Below are 16520 nucleotides of genomic sequence, written 5' to 3'. Positions count from 1 at the left end.
ATATTGAGAGTTCATGTCTCAGCTGTCCCATCAACACAGGAAACATCAACACTTTGTGATAAAGTGATTATTAGTGTCTCAGCTGTACCATCAACACAGGAAACATCAGCACTTTGTGATATTGTGACTTTTAGTGTCTCAGCTGTATCATCAACACAGGAAACATCAGCACTTTATTATATAGTGACTTTTAGTGTCTAAACTGTCCCATCAACACAGGAAATAGCAGCACTTTGTGATATAGTGATTATTAGTGTCTCAGCTGTCCCATCAACACAGGAAACAGCAGCACTTTGTGATATAGTGAGAGTTAGTGTCTCAGCTGTCCCATCAACACAGGAAACAGCAGCACTTTGTGATATAGTGAATATTAGTGTCTAAGCTGTCCCATCAACTCAGGAAACAGCAGCACTTTGTGATATAGTGATTATTAGTGTCTCTGCTGTCCCATCAACACAGGAAACAGCAGCACTTTGTGATATAGTGATTATTAGTGTCTCAGCTGTCCTATCAACACAGGAAACATCAGGACTTTGTGATATACTGATTATTAGTGTCTCAGCTGTCTCATCACCACAGGAAACAGCAGCACTTTGTGATATAGTGATTATTAGTGTCTCAGCTGTCCCATCAACACAGGAAACTGCAGCACTTTGTGATATAGTGATTATTAGTGTCTAAGCTGTCCCATCAACACAGGAAACAGCAGCACTTTGTGATATAGTGATTATTAGTGTCTCAGCTGTCCCCTCAACTCAGGAAACAGCAGCACTTTGTGATATAGTGATTATTAGTGTCTCTGCTGTCACATCAACACAGAAAACATCAGTACTTTGTGATATAGTGATTATTAGTGTCTCAGCTGTCCTATCAACACAGAAAACATCAGCAATTTGTGATATACTGATTATTAGTGTCTCAGCTGTCTCATCACCACAGGAAACAGCAGCACTTTGTGATATAGTGATTATTAGTGTCTCAGCTGTCCTATCAACACAGGAAACATAAGCACTTTGTGATATAGTGATTATTAGTGTCTCAACTGTCCCATCAACACAGGAAATAGCAGCACTTTGTGATATAGTGATTTCTAGTGTCTTAGCTGTCCCATCAACACAGGAAACAGCAGCACTTTGTGATATAGTGATTATTAGTATCTCAGCTGTCCCATCACCACAGGAAACAGCAGCACTTTGTGATATAGTGATTATTGGTGTCTCAGCTGTCCCATCAACACAGGAAACAGCAGCACTTTGTGATATAGTGATTATTAGTGTCTCAGCTTTCCCCTCAACTCAGGAAACAGCAGCACTTTGTGATATAGTGATTATTAGTGTCTCTGCTGTCCCAGCAACACAGGAAACATCAGCACTTTGTGATATAGTGATTATTAGAGTCTAAGCTGTCCAATCAACACAGGAAACATAAGCACTTTTTGATATACTGATTATTAGTGTCTCAGCTGTCTCATCACCACAGGAAATAGCAGCACTTTGTGATATGGTGATTATTAGTGTCTCAGCTGTCCCATCAACACAGGAAACAGCAGCACTTTGTGATATAGTGATTATTAGTGTCTCAGCTGTCCCATCAACACAGGAAACAGCAGTACTTTGTGATATAGTGATTATTAGTGTCTCTGCTGTCCCATCAACACAGGAAACATCAGCACTTTGTGATACAGTGATTATTAGTGTCTCAGCTGTCCCATCAACACTGGAAACATCAGCACTTTGTGATATAGTGATTATTAGTGTCTCAACTGTCCCATCAACACAGGAAATAGCAGCACATTGTGATATAGTGATTATTAGTGTCTCAGCTGTCCCATCAACTCAGGAAATAGCAGCACTTTGTGATATAGTGATTATTAGTGTCTCAGCTGTCCCATCAACACAGGAAACATCAGCACTTTGTGATATAGTGAGAGTTAGTGTCCCAGTTGTCCCATCAACACTGGAAACTGCTGCACTTTGAAATATAGTGATTATTAGTGTATCAGCTGTCCCATCAACACAGGAAACATCAGCACTTTGTGATATAGTGATTATTACTATCTGATCTGTCTCATCAACACAGGAAACAGCAGCACTTTGTGATATAGTGATTATTAGTGTCTCAGCTGTCCCATCAACACAGGAAACAGCAGCACTTTGTGATATAGTGATTATTAGTGTTTCATCTGTCCCGTCAACAAAGGAAACAGCAGCACTTTGTGATATAGTGATTATTAGTGTCTCAACTGTCCCATCTACACAGGAAACAGCAGCACTTTGTGATATAGTGATTATTAGTGTCTCTGCTGTACCAACAACAGAGGAAACAGCAACAGTTTGTGATATTGTGACTTTTAGTGTCTCAGCTGTCTCATCAACACAGGAAACATGAGCACTTTATTATATAGTGACTTTTAGTTTCTAAGCTGTCCCATCAACACAGGAAATAGCAGCACTTTGTGATATAGTGATTATTAGTGTCTCAGCTGTCCCATCAACACAGGAAACAGCAGCAATTTGTGATATAGTGAGAGTTAGTGTCTCAGCTGTCCCATCAACACAGGAAACAGCAGCACTTTGTGATATAGTGATTATTAGTGTCTCAGCTGTCCCATCAACACAGGAAACAGCAGCACTTTGTGATATAGTGATTATTAGTGTCTCAGCTGTCCTCTCAACTCAGGAAACAGCAGCACTTTGTGATATAGTGATTATTAGTGTCTCTGCTGTCCCATCAACACAGGAAACAGCAGCACTTTGTGATATAGTGATTATGTGTGTCTCTGCTGTCCCATCAACACTGGAAACATCAGCACTTTGTGATATAGTGATTATTAGTGTCTCAGCTGTCCCATAAACACAGGAAACAGCAGCACTTTGTGATATAGTGATTATTAGTGTCTCAGCTGTCCCATCAACACAGGAAACAGCAGCACTTTGTGATATAGTGATTATTTGTGTCTCAGCTGTCCCATCAACAGAGGAAACAGCAGCAGCTTGTGATATAGTGATTATTAGAGTATCAGCTGTCCCATAAACACAGGAAACATCATTACTTTTTGAAATATTGAGAGTTCGTGTCTCAGCTGTCCCATCAACAGAGGAAACATCAACACTTTGTGATAAAGTGATTATTAGTGTCTCAGCTGTACCATCAACACAGGAAACATCAGCACTTTGTGATATTGTGACTTTTAGTGTCTCAGCTGTATCATCAACACAGGAAACATCAGCACTTTATTATATAGTGACTTTTAGTGTCTAAGCTGTCCCATCAACACAGGAAATAGCAGCACTTTGTGATATAGTGATTATTAGTGTCTCAGCTGTCCCATCAACACAGGAAACAGCAGCACTTTGTGATATAGTGAATATTAGTGTCTCAGCTGTCCCATCAACTCAGGAAACAGCAGCACTTTGTGATAAAGTGATTATTAGTGTCTCTGCTGTCCCATCAACACTGGAAACAGCAGCACTTTGTGATATAGTGATTATTAGTGTATCAGCTGTCCCATCAACACAGGAAACATCAGCACTTTGTGATATAGTGATTATTACTATCTGATCTGTCTCATCAACACAGGAAACAGCAGCACTTTGTGATATAGTGATTATTAGTGTCTCAGCTGTCCCATCAACACAGGAAACAGCAGCACTTTGTGATATAGTGATTATTAGTGTTTCATCTGTCCCATCAACACAGGAAACAGCAGCACTTTGTGATATAGTGATTATTAGTGTCTCAGCTGTCCCATCAACACTGGAAGTAACAGCACTTTGTGATATAGTGATTATTAGTGTCTCAGCTGTCCCATCAACAGAGGAAATAGCAGCACTTTGTGATATAGTGATTATTAGTGTCTCAGCTGTCCCATCAACACAGGAAACAGCAGCACTTTATGCTGTAGTGATTATTAGTGTATCAGCTGTCCCATCAACAGAGTAAACAGCAGCAGTTTGTGATATAGTGATTATTAGTGTCTCTGCTGTCCCATCAACACTGGAAACATCAGCACTTTGTGATATAGTGATTATTAGTGTCTCAGCTGTCCCATCAACACAGGAAACAGCAGCACTTTGTGATATAGTGATTATTAGTGTCTCAGCTGTCCCATCAACACAGGAAACATCAGAACTTTGTAATATAGTGATTATTAGTGTCTCAGCTGTCCCATCAACAGAGGAAACAGCAGCAGTTTGTGATATAGTGATTATTAGAGTCTCAGGTGTCCCATAAACACAGGAAACATCATTACTTTTTGATATATTGAGAGTTCGTGTCTCAGCTGTCACATCAACACAGGAAACATCAACACTTTGTGATAAAGTGATTATTAGTGTCTCAGCTGTATCATCAACACAGGAAACATCAGCACTTTATTATATAGTGACTTTTAGTGTCTAAGCTGTCCCATCAACACAGGAAATAGCAGCACTTTGTGATATAGTGATTATTAGTGTCTCAGCTGTCCCATCAACACAGGAAACAGCAGCACTTTGTGATATAGTGAGAGTTAGTGTCTCAGCTGTCCCATCAACACAGGAAACAGCAGCACTTTGTGATATAGTGATTATTAGTGTCTCAGCTGTCCCATCAACTCAGGAAACAGCAGCACTTTGTGATATTGTGATTATTAGTGTCTCTGCTGTCCCATCAACACAGGAAACAGCAGCACTTTGTGATATAGTGATTATTAGTGTCTCAGCTGTCCCATCAAATCAGGAAATAGCAGCACTTTGTGATATAGTGATTATTAGTGTCTCAGCTGTCCCATCAACACAGGAAACATCAGCACTTTGTGATATAGTGAGAGTTAGTTTCTCAGCTGTCCCATCAACACTGGAAACAGCAGCACTTTGAGATATAGTGATTATTAGTGTATCAGCTGTCCCATCAACACAGGAAACATCAGCACTTTGTGATATAGTGATTATTAGTATCTGAGCTGTCTCATCAACACAGGAAACAGCAGCACTTTGTGATATAGTGATTATTAGTGTCTCAGCTGTCCCATCCACACAGGAAACAGCAGCACTTTATTATATAGTGACTTTTAGTGTCTAAACTGTCCCATCAACACAGGAAATAGCAGCACTTTGTGATATAGTGATTATTAGTGTCTCAGCTGTCCCATCAACACAGGAAACAGCAGCACTTTGTGATATTGTGACATTTAGTGTCTCAGCTGTCTCATCAACACAGGAAACATCAGCACTTTATTATATAGTGACTTTTAGTGTCTAAACTGTCCCATCAACACAGGAAATAGCAGCACTTTGTGATATAGTGATTATTAGTGTCTCAGCTGTCCCATCAACACAGGAAACAGCAGCAATTTGTGATATAGTGAGAGTTATTGTCTCAGCTGTCCCATCAACACAGGAAACAGCAGCACTTTGTGATATAGTGACAGTTAGTGTCTCAGCTGTCCCATCAACACAGGAAACAGCAGCACTTTGTGATATAGTGATTATTAGTGTCTCAGCTGACCCCTCAACTTAGGAAACAGCAGCACTTTGTGATATTGTGATTACTAGTGTCTCTGCTGTCCCATCAACACAGAAAACAGCAGCACTTTGTGATATAGTGATTATTAGTGTCTCAGCTGTCCTATCAACACAGGAAACATTAGCACTTTGTGATATACTGATTATTAGTGTCTCAGCTGTCTCATCACCACAGGAAACAGCAGCACTTTGTGATATAGTGATTATTAGTGTCTCAGCTGTCCCATCAACACAGGAAACAGCAGCACTTTGTGATATAGTAATTATTAGTGTCTCTGCTGTCCCATCAACACTGGAAACATCAGCACTTTGTGATATAGTGATTATTAGTGTCTCAGCTGTCCCGTCAACACAGGAAACAGCAGCACTTTGTGATATAGTGATTATTAGTGTCTCAACTGTCCCATCTACACAGGAAACAGCAGCACTTTGTGATATAGTGATTATTAGTGTCTCTGCTGTCCCAACAACAGAGGAAACAGCAACAGTTTGTGATATAGTGATTATTAGTGTCTCAGCTGTCCCATCAACACAAGAAACATCAGCACTTTTTGATATATTGAGAGTTAGTGTCTCAGTTGTCCCGTCAACACAGAAAACATCAGCACTTTGTGATAAAGTGATTATTAGTGTCTCACCTGTACCCTCGACACAGGAAACATCAGCACTTTGTGATATTGTGACATTTAGAGTCTCAGCTGTCTCATCAACACAGGAAACATCAGCACTTTATTATATAGTGACTTTTAGTGTCTAAACTGTCCCATCAACACAGGAAATAGCAGCACTTTGTGATATAGTGATTATTAGTGTCTCAGCTGTCCCATCAACACAGGAAACAGCAGCAATTTGTGATATAGTGAGAGTTAGTGTCTCAGCTGTCCCATCAACACAGGAAACAGCAGCACTTTGTGATATAGTGATTATTAGTGTCTCAGCTGTCCCATCAACACAGGAAACAGCAGCACTTTGTGATATAGTGATTATTAGTGTCTCAGCTGTCCTCTCAACTCAGGAAACAGCAGCACTTTGTGATATAGTGATTATTAGTGTCTCTGCTGTCCCATCAACACAGGAAACAGCAGCACTTTGTGATATAGTGATTATTAGTGTCTCTGCTGTCCCATCAACACTGGAAACAGCAGCACTTTGTGATATAGTGATTATTAGTGTATCAGCTGTCCCATAAACACAGGAAACAGCAGCACTTTGTGATATAGTGATTTTAGTATCTCAGCTGTCCCATCAACACAGGAAACAGCAGCACTTTGTGATATAGTGATTATTTGTGTCTCAGCTGTCCCATCAACAGAGGAAACAGCAGCAGTTTGTGATATAGTGATTATTAGAGTATCAGCTGTCCCATAAACACAGGAAACATCATTACTTTTTGATATATTGAGAGTTCATGTCTCAGCTGTCCCATCAACACAGGAAACATCAACACTTTGTGATAAAGTGATTATTAGTGTCTCAGCTGTACCATCAACACAGGAAACATCAGCACTTTGTGATATTGTGACTTTTAGTGTCTCAGCTGTATCATCAACACAGGAAACATCAGCACTTTATTATATAGTGACTTTTAGTGTCTAAACTGTCCCATCAACACAGGAAATAGCAGCACTTTGTGATATAGTGATTATTAGTGTCTCAGCTGTCCCATCAACACAGGAAACAGCAGCACTTTGTGATATAGTGAGAGTTAGTGTCTCAGCTGTCCCATCAACACAGGAAACAGCAGCACTTTGTGATATAGTGAATATTAGTGTCTCAGCTGTCCCATCAACTCAGGAAACAGCAGCACTTTGTGATATAGTGATTATTAGTGTCTCTGCTGTCCCATCAACACAGGAAACAGCAGCACTTTGTGATATAGTGATTATTAGTGTCTCAGCTGTCCTATCAACACAGGAAACATCAGGACTTTGTGATATACTGATTATTAGTGTCTCAGCTGTCTCATCACCACAGGAAACAGCAGCACTTTGTGATATAGTGATTATTAGTGTCTCAGCTGTCCCATCAACACAGGAAACTGCAGCACTTTGTGATATAGTGATTATTAGTGTCTAAGCTGTCCCATCAACACAGGAAACAGCAGCACTTTGTGATATAGTGATTATTAGTGTCTCAGCTGTCCCCTCAACTCAGGAAACAGCAGCACTTTGTGATATAGTGATTATTAGTGTCTCTGCTGTCACATCAACACAGAAAACATCAGTACTTTGTGATATAGTGATTATTAGTGTCTCAGCTGTCCTATCAACACAGAAAACATCAGCAATTTGTGATATACTGATTATTAGTGTCTCAGCTGTCTCATCACCACAGGAAACAGCAGCACTTTGTGATATAGTGATTATTAGTGTCTCAGCTGTCCTATCAACACAGGAAACATAAGCACTTTGTGATATAGTGATTATTAGTGTCTCAACTGTCCCATCAACACAGGAAATAGCAGCACTTTGTGATATAGTGATTTCTAGTGTCTTAGCTGTCCCATCAACACAGGAAACAGCAGCACTTTGTGATATAGTGATTATTAGTATCTCAGCTGTCCCATCAACACAGGAAACAGCAGCACTTTGTGATATAGTGATTATTGGTGTCTCAGCTGTCCCATCAACACAGGAAACAGCAGCACTTTGTGATATAGTGATTATTAGTGTCTCAGCTTTCCCCTCAACTCAGGAAACAGCAGCACTTTGTGATATAGTGATTATTAGTGTCTCTGCTGTCCCAGCAACACAGGAAACATCAGCACTTTGTGATTTAGTGATTATTAGAGTCTAAGCTGTCCAATCAACACAGGAAACATAAGCACTTTTTGATATACTGATTATTAGTGTCTCAGCTGTCTCATCACCACAGGAAATAGCAGCACTTTGTGATATAGTGATTATTAGTGTCTCAGCTGTCCCATCAACACAGGAAACAGCAGCACTTTGTGATATAGTGATTATTAGTGTCTCAGCTGTCCCATCAACACAGGAAACAGCAGTACTTTGTGATATAGTGATTATTAGTGTCTCTGCTGTCCCATCAACACAGGAAACATCAGCACTTTGTGATACAGTGATTATTAGTGTCTCAGCTGTCCCATCAACACTGGAAACATCAGCACTTTGTGATATAGTGATTATTAGTGTCTCAACTGTCCCATCAACACAGGAAATAGCAGCACATTGTGATATAGTGATTATTAGTGTCTCAGCTGTCCCATCAACTCAGGAAATAGCAGCACTTTGTGATATAGTGATTATTAGTGTCTCAGCTGTCCCATCAACACAGGAAACATCAGCACTTTGTGATATAGTGAGAGTTAGTGTCCCAGTTGTCCCATCAACACTGGAAACTGCTGCACTTTGAAATATAGTGATTATTAGTGTATCAGCTGTCCCATCAACACAGGAAACATCAGCACTTTGTGATATAGTGATTATTACTATCTGATCTGTCTCATCAACACAGGAAACAGCAGCACTTTGTGATATAGTGATTATTAGTGTCTCAGCTGTCCCATCAACACAGGAAACAGCAGCACTTTGTGATATAGTGATTATTAGTGTTTCATCTGTCCCGTCAACAAAGGAAACAGCAGCACTTTGTGATATAGTGATTATTAGTGTCTCAACTGTCCCATCTACACAGGAAACAGCAGCACTTTGTGATATAGTGATTATTAGTGTCTCTGCTGTACCAACAACAGAGGAAACAGCAACAGTTTGTGATATTGTGACTTTTAGTGTCTCAGCTGTCTCATCAACACAGGAAACATGAGCACTTTATTATATATTGACTTTTAGTTTATAAGCTGTCCCATCAACACAGGAAATAGCAGCACTTTGTGATATAGTGATTATTAGTGTCTCAGCTGTCCCATCAACACAGGAAACAGCAGCAATTTGTGATATAGTGAGAGTTAGTGTCTCAGCTGTCCCATCAACACAGGAAACAGCAGCACTTTGTGATATAGTGATTATTAGTGTCTCAGCTGTCCCATCAACACAGGAAACAGCAGCACTTTGTGATATAGTGATTATTAGTGTCTCAGCTGTCCTCTCAACTCAGGAAACAGCAGCACTTTGTGATATAGTGATTATTAGTGTCTCTGCTGTCCCATCAACACAGGAAACAGCAGCACTTTGTGATATAGTGATTATGTGTGTCTCTGCTGTCCCATCAACACTGGAAACATCAGCACTTTGTGATATAGTGATTATTAGTGTCTCAGCTGTCCCATAAACACAGGAAACAGCAGCACTTTGTGATATAGTGATTATTAGTGTCTCAGCTGTCCCATCAACACAGGAAACATCAGCACTTTGTGATACAGTGATTATTAGTGTCTCAGCTGTCCCATCAACACTGGAAACATCAGCACTTTGTGATATAGTGATTATTAGTGTCTCAACTGTCCCATCAACACAGGAAATAGCAGCACATTGTGATATAGTGATTATTAGTGTCTCAGCTGTCCCATCAACTCAGGAAATAGCAGCACTTTGTGATATAGTGATTATTAGTGTCTCAGCTGTCCCATCAACACAGGAAACATCAGCACTTTGTGATATAGTGAGAGTTAGTGTCCCAGTTGTCCCATCAACACTGGAAACTGCTGCACTTTGAAATATAGTGATTATTAGTGTATCAGCTGTCCCATCAACACAGGAAACATCAGCACTTTGTGATATAGTGATTATTACTATCTGATCTGTCTCATCAACACAGGAAACAGCAGCACTTTGTGATATAGTGATTATTAGTGTCTCAGCTGTCCCATCAACACAGGAAACAGCAGCACTTTGTGATATAGTGATTATTAGTGTTTCATCTGTCCCGTCAACAAAGGAAACAGCAGCACTTTGTGATATAGTGATTATTAGTGTCTCAACTGTCCCATCTACACAGGAAACAGCAGCACTTTGTGATATAGTGATTATTAGTGTCTCTGCTGTACCAACAACAGAGGAAAGAGCAACAGTTTGTGATATTGTGACTTTTAGTGTCTCAGCTGTCTCAACAACACAGGAAACATGAGCACTTTATTATATAGTGACTTTTAGTTTCTAAGCTGTCCCATCAACACAGGAAATAGCAGCACTTTGTGATATAGTGATTATTAGTGTCTCAGCTGTCCCATCAACACAGGAAACAGCAGCACTTTGTGATATAGTGATTATTTGTGTCTCAGCTGTCCCATCAACAGAGGAAACAGCAGCAGCTTGTGATATAGTGATTATTAGAGTATCAGCTGTCCCATAAACACAGGAAACATCATTACTTTTTGAAATATTGAGAGTTCGTGTCTCAGCTGTCCCATCAACAGAGGAAACATCAACACTTTGTGATAAAGTGATTATTAGTGTCTCAGCTGTACCATCAACACAGGAAACATCAGCACTTTGTGATATTGTGACTTTTAGTGTCTCAGCTGTATCATCAACACAGGAAACATCAGCACTTTATTATATAGTGACTTTTAGTGTCTAAGCTGTAACATCAACACAGGAAATAGCAGCACTTTGTGATATAGTGATTATTAGTGTCTCAGCTGTCCCATCAACACAGGAAACAGCAGCACTTTGTGATATAGTGAATATTAGTGTCTCAGCTGTCCCATCAACTCAGGAAACAGCAGCACTTTGTGATATAGTGATTATTAGTGTCTCTGCTGTCCCATCAACACAGGAAACAGCAGCACTTTGTGATATAGTGATTATTAGTGTCTCAGCTGTCCTATCAACACAGGAAACATCAGGACTTTGTGATATACTGATTATTAGTGTCTCAGCTGTCTCATCACCACAGGAAACAGCAGCACTTTGTGATATAGTGATTATTAGTGTCTCAGTTGTCCCATCAACACTGGAAACTGCTGCACTTTGAGATATAGTGATTATTAGTGTTTCAGCTGTCCCATCAACACAGGAAACATCAGCACTTTGTGATATAGTGATTATTACTATCTGATCTGTCTCATCAACACAGGAAACAGCAGCACTTTGTGATATAGTGATTATTAGTGTCTCAGCTGTCCCATCAACACAGGAAACAGCAGCACTTTGTGATATAGTGATTATTAGTGTTTCATCTGTCCCATCAACACAGGAAACAGCAGCACTTTGTGATATAGTGATTATTAGTGTCTCAGCTGTCCCATCAACACTGGAAGTAACAGCACTTTGTGATATAGTGATTATTAGTGTCTCAGCTGTCTCATCAACAGAGGAAATAGCAGCACTTTGTGATATAGTGATTATTAGTGTCTCAGCTGTCCCATCAACACAGGAAACAGCAGCACTTTATGCTGTAGTGATTATTAGTGTATCAGCTGTCCCATCAACAGAGGAAACAGCAGCAGTTTGTGATATAGTGATTATTAGTGTCTCTGCTGTCCCATCAACACTGGAAACATCAGCACTTTGTGATATAGTGATTATTAGTGTCTCAGCTGTCCCATCAACACAGGAAACAGCAGCACTTTGTGATATAGTGATTATTAGTGTCTCAGCTGTCCCATCAACACAGGAAACATCAGAACTTTGTGATATAGTGATTATTAGTGTCTCAGCTGTCCCATCAACAGAGGAAACAGCAGCAGTTTGTGATATAGTGATTATTAGAGTCTCAGGTGTCCCATAAACACAGGAAACATCATTACTTTTTGATATATTGAGAGTTCGTGTCTCAGCTGTCCCATCAACACAGGAAACATCAACACTTTGTGATAAAGTGATTATTAGTGTCTCAGCTGTATCATCAACACAGGAAACATCAGCACTTTATTATATAGTGACTTTTAGTGTCTAAGCTGTCCCATCAACACAGGAAATAGCAGCACTTTGTGATATAGTGATTATTAGTGTCTCAGCTGTCCCATCAACACAGGAAACAGCAGCACTTTGTGATATAGTGAGAGTTAGTGTCTCAGCTGTCCCATCAACACAGGAAACAGCAGCACTTTGTGATATAGTGATTATTAGTGTCTCAGCTGTCCCATCAACTCAGGAAACAGCAGCACTTTGTGATATTGTGATTATTAGTGTCTCTGCTGTCCCATCAACACAGGAAACAGCAGCACTTTGTGATATAGTGATTATTAGTGTCTCAGCTGTCCTATCAACACAGGAAACATCAGCACTTTGTGATATACTGATTATTAGTGTCTCAGCTGTCTCATCACCACAGGAAACATCAGCACTTTATTATATAGTGACTTTTAGTGTCTAAGCTGTCCTATCAATACAGGAAAAAGCACTTTCTGATATAGTGATTATTAGTGTCTCAGCTGTCCCATCAACACAGGAAACAGCAGCACTTTGTGATATAGTGAGAGTTAGTGTCTCAGCTGTCCCATCAACACAGGAAACAGCAGCACTTTGTGATATAGTGAGAGGTAGTGTCTCAGCTGTCCCATCAACACAGGAAACAGCAGCACTTTGTGATATAGTGATTATTAGTGTCTCAGCTGTCCCATCAACACAGGAAACAGCAGCACTTTGTGATATAGTGATTATTAGTGTCTCAGCTGTCCCATCAACACAGGAAACATCAGCACTTTGTGATATAGTGATTATTAGTGTCTCAGCTGACCCATCAACACAGGAAACAGTAGCACTTTGTGATATAGTGATTATTAGTGTCTCTGCTCTCCCATCAACACAGGAAACATCAGCACTTTGTGATATAGTGATTATTAGTGTCTCAGCTGTCCCATCAACTCAGGAAACAGCAGCACTTTGTGATATAGTGATTATTAGTGTCTCTGCTGTCCCATCAACACAGGAAACAGCAGCACTTTGTGATATAGTGATTATTAGTGTCTCAGCTGTCCTATCAACACAGGAAACATCAGCACTTTGTGATATACTGATTATTAGTGTCTCAGCTGTCCCATCAACACAGGAAACAGCAGCACTTTGTGATATAGTGATTATTAGTGTCTCAGCTGTCCCATCAACACAGGAAACATCAGCACTTTGTGATATAGTGATTATTAGTGTCTCAGCTGTCCCATCAACACAGGAAACAGCAGCACTTTGTGATATAGTGATTATTAGTGTTTCATCTGTCCCATCAACACAGGAAACAGCAGCACTTTGTGATATAGTGATTATTAGTGTCTCAGCTGTCCCATCAACACTGGAAGAAACAGCACTTTGTGATATAGTGATTATTAGTGTCTCAGCTGTCCCATCAACACAGGAAACAGCAGCACTTTGTGATATAGTGATTATTAGTGTCTCAGCTGTCCCATCAACACAGGAAACAGCAGCACTTTGTGATATAGTGATTATTAGTGTCTCAGCTGTCCCATCAACAGAGGAAACAGCAGCAGTTTGTGATATAGTGATTATTAGAGTCTCAGGTGTCCCATAAACACAGGAAACATCATTACTTTTTGATATATTGAGAGTTCGTGTCTCAGCTGTCCCATCAACACAGGAAACATCAACACTTTGTGATAAAGTGATTATTAGTGTCTCAGCTGTATCATCAACACAGGAAACATCAGCACTTTATTATATAGTGACTTTTAGTGTCTAAGCTGTCCCATCAACACAGGAAATAGCAGCACTTTGTGATATAGTGATTATTAGTGTCTCAGCTGTCCCATCAACACAGGAAACAGCAGCACTTTGTGATATAGTGAGAGTTAGTGTCTCAGCTGTCCCATCAACACAGGAAACAGCAGCACTTTGTGATATAGTGATTATTAGTGTCTCAGCTGTCCCATCAACTCAGGAAACAGGAGCACTTTGTGATATTGTGATTATTAGTGTCTCAGCTGTCCCATCAACACAGGAAACAGCAGCACTTTGTGATATAGTGATTATTAGTGTCTCAGCTGTCCTATCAACACAGGAAACATCAGCACTTTGTGATATACTGATTATTAGTGTCTCAGCTGTCTCATCACCACAGGAAACATCAGCACTTTATTATATAGTGACTTTTAGTGTCTAAGCTGTCCCATCAATACAGGAAATAGCAGCACTTTGTGATATAGTGATTATTAGTGTCTCAGCTGTCCCATCAACACAGGAAACAGCAGTACTTTGTGATATAGTGAGAGTTAGTGTCTCAGCTGTCCCATCAACACAGGAAACAGCAGCACTTTGTGATATAGTGAGAGGTAGTGTCTCAGCTGTCCCATCAACACAGGAAACAGCAGCACTTTGTGATATAGTGATTATTAGTGTCTCAGCTGTCCCATCAACACAGGAAACAGCAGCACTTTGTGATATAGTGATTATTAGTGTCTCAGCTGTCCCATCAACACAGGAAACATCAGCACTTTGTGATATAGTGATTATTAGTGTCTCAGCTGACCCGTCAACACAGGAAACAGTAGCACTTTGTGATATAGTGATTATTAGTGTCTCTGCTCTCCCATCAACACAGGAAACATCAGCACTTTGTGATATAGTGATTATTAGTGTCTCAGCTGACCCATCAACACAGGAAACAGCAGCACTTTGTGATATAGTGATTATTAGTGTCTCAGCTGTCCCATCAACACAGGTAACATCCGCACTTTGTGATACAGTGATTATTAGTGTCTCAGCTGTCCCATCAACACTGGAAACAGCAGCACTTTGTGATATAGTGATTATTAGTGTCTCTGCTGTCCCATCAATACTGGAAACATCAGCACTTTGTGATATAGTGATTATTAGTGTCTCAGCTGTCCCATAAACACAGGAAACAGCAGCACTTTGTGATATAGTGATTATTAGTGTCTCAGCTGTCCCATCAACACAGGAAACAGCAGCACTTTGTGATATAGTGATTATTTGTGTCTCAGCTGTCCCATCAACAGAGGAAACAGCAGCAGTTTGTGATATAGTGATTATTAGAGTATCAGCTGTCCCATAAACACAGGAAACATCATTACTTTTTGAAATATTGAGAGTTCGTGTCTCAGCTGTCCCATCTACAGAGGAAACATCAACACTTTGTGATAAAGTGATTATTAGTGTCTGAGCTGTCCTATCAACACAGGAAACCTAAGCACTTTGTGATATAGTGATTATTAGTGTCTCAACTGTCCCATCAACACAGGAAATAGCAGCACTTTGTGATATAGTGATTATTAGTGTCTCAGCTGTCTCATCACCACAGGAAACAGCAGCACTTTGTGATATAGTGATTATTAGTGTCTCAGCTGTCCTATCAACACAGGAAACATAAGCACTTTGTGATATAGTGATTATTAGTGTCTCAACTGTCCCATCAACACAGGAAATAGCAGCACTTTGTGATATAGTGATTTCTAGTGTCTTAGCTGTCCCATCAACACAGGAAACAGCAGCATTTTGTGATATAGTGATTATTAGTATCTCAGCTGTCCCATCAACACAGGAAACAGCAGCACTTTGTGATATAGTGATTATTGGTGTCTCAGCTGTCCCATCAACACAGGAAACAGCAGCACTTTGTGATATAGTGATTATTAGTGTCTCAGCTTTCCCCTCAACTCAGGAAACAGCAGCACTTTGTGATATAGTGATTATTAGTGTCTCTGCTGTCCCAGCAACACAGGAAACATCAGCACTTTGTGATATAGTGATTATTAGAGTCTAAGCTGTCCAATCAACACAGGAAACATAAGCACTTTTTGATATACTGATTATTAGTGTCTCAGCTGTCTCATCACCACAGGAAATAGCAGCACTTTGTGATATAGTGATTATTAGTGTCTCAGCTGTCCCATCAACACAGGAAACAGCAGCACTTTGTGATATAGTGATTATTAGTGTCTCAGCTGTCCCATCAACACAGGAAACAGCAGCACTTTGTGATATAGTGATTATTTGTGTCTCAGCTGTCCCATCAACAGAGGAAACAGCAGCAGTTTGTGATATAGTGATTATTAGAGTATCAGCTGTCCCATAAACACAGGAAACATCATTACTTTTTGATATATTGAGAGTTCATGTCTCAGCTGTCCCATCAACACAGGAAACATCAACACTTTGTGATAAAGTGATTATTAGTGTCTCAGCT

This window comes from Taudactylus pleione, unplaced genomic scaffold (genome assembly GCF_031769625.1).
Source record: "Taudactylus pleione unplaced genomic scaffold, aTauple2 ptg000267l, whole genome shotgun sequence".
NCBI classification, from domain to species: Eukaryota; Metazoa; Chordata; class Amphibia; order Anura; family Myobatrachidae; genus Taudactylus; species Taudactylus pleione.
This window is presented reverse-complemented; position numbering follows the sequence as displayed.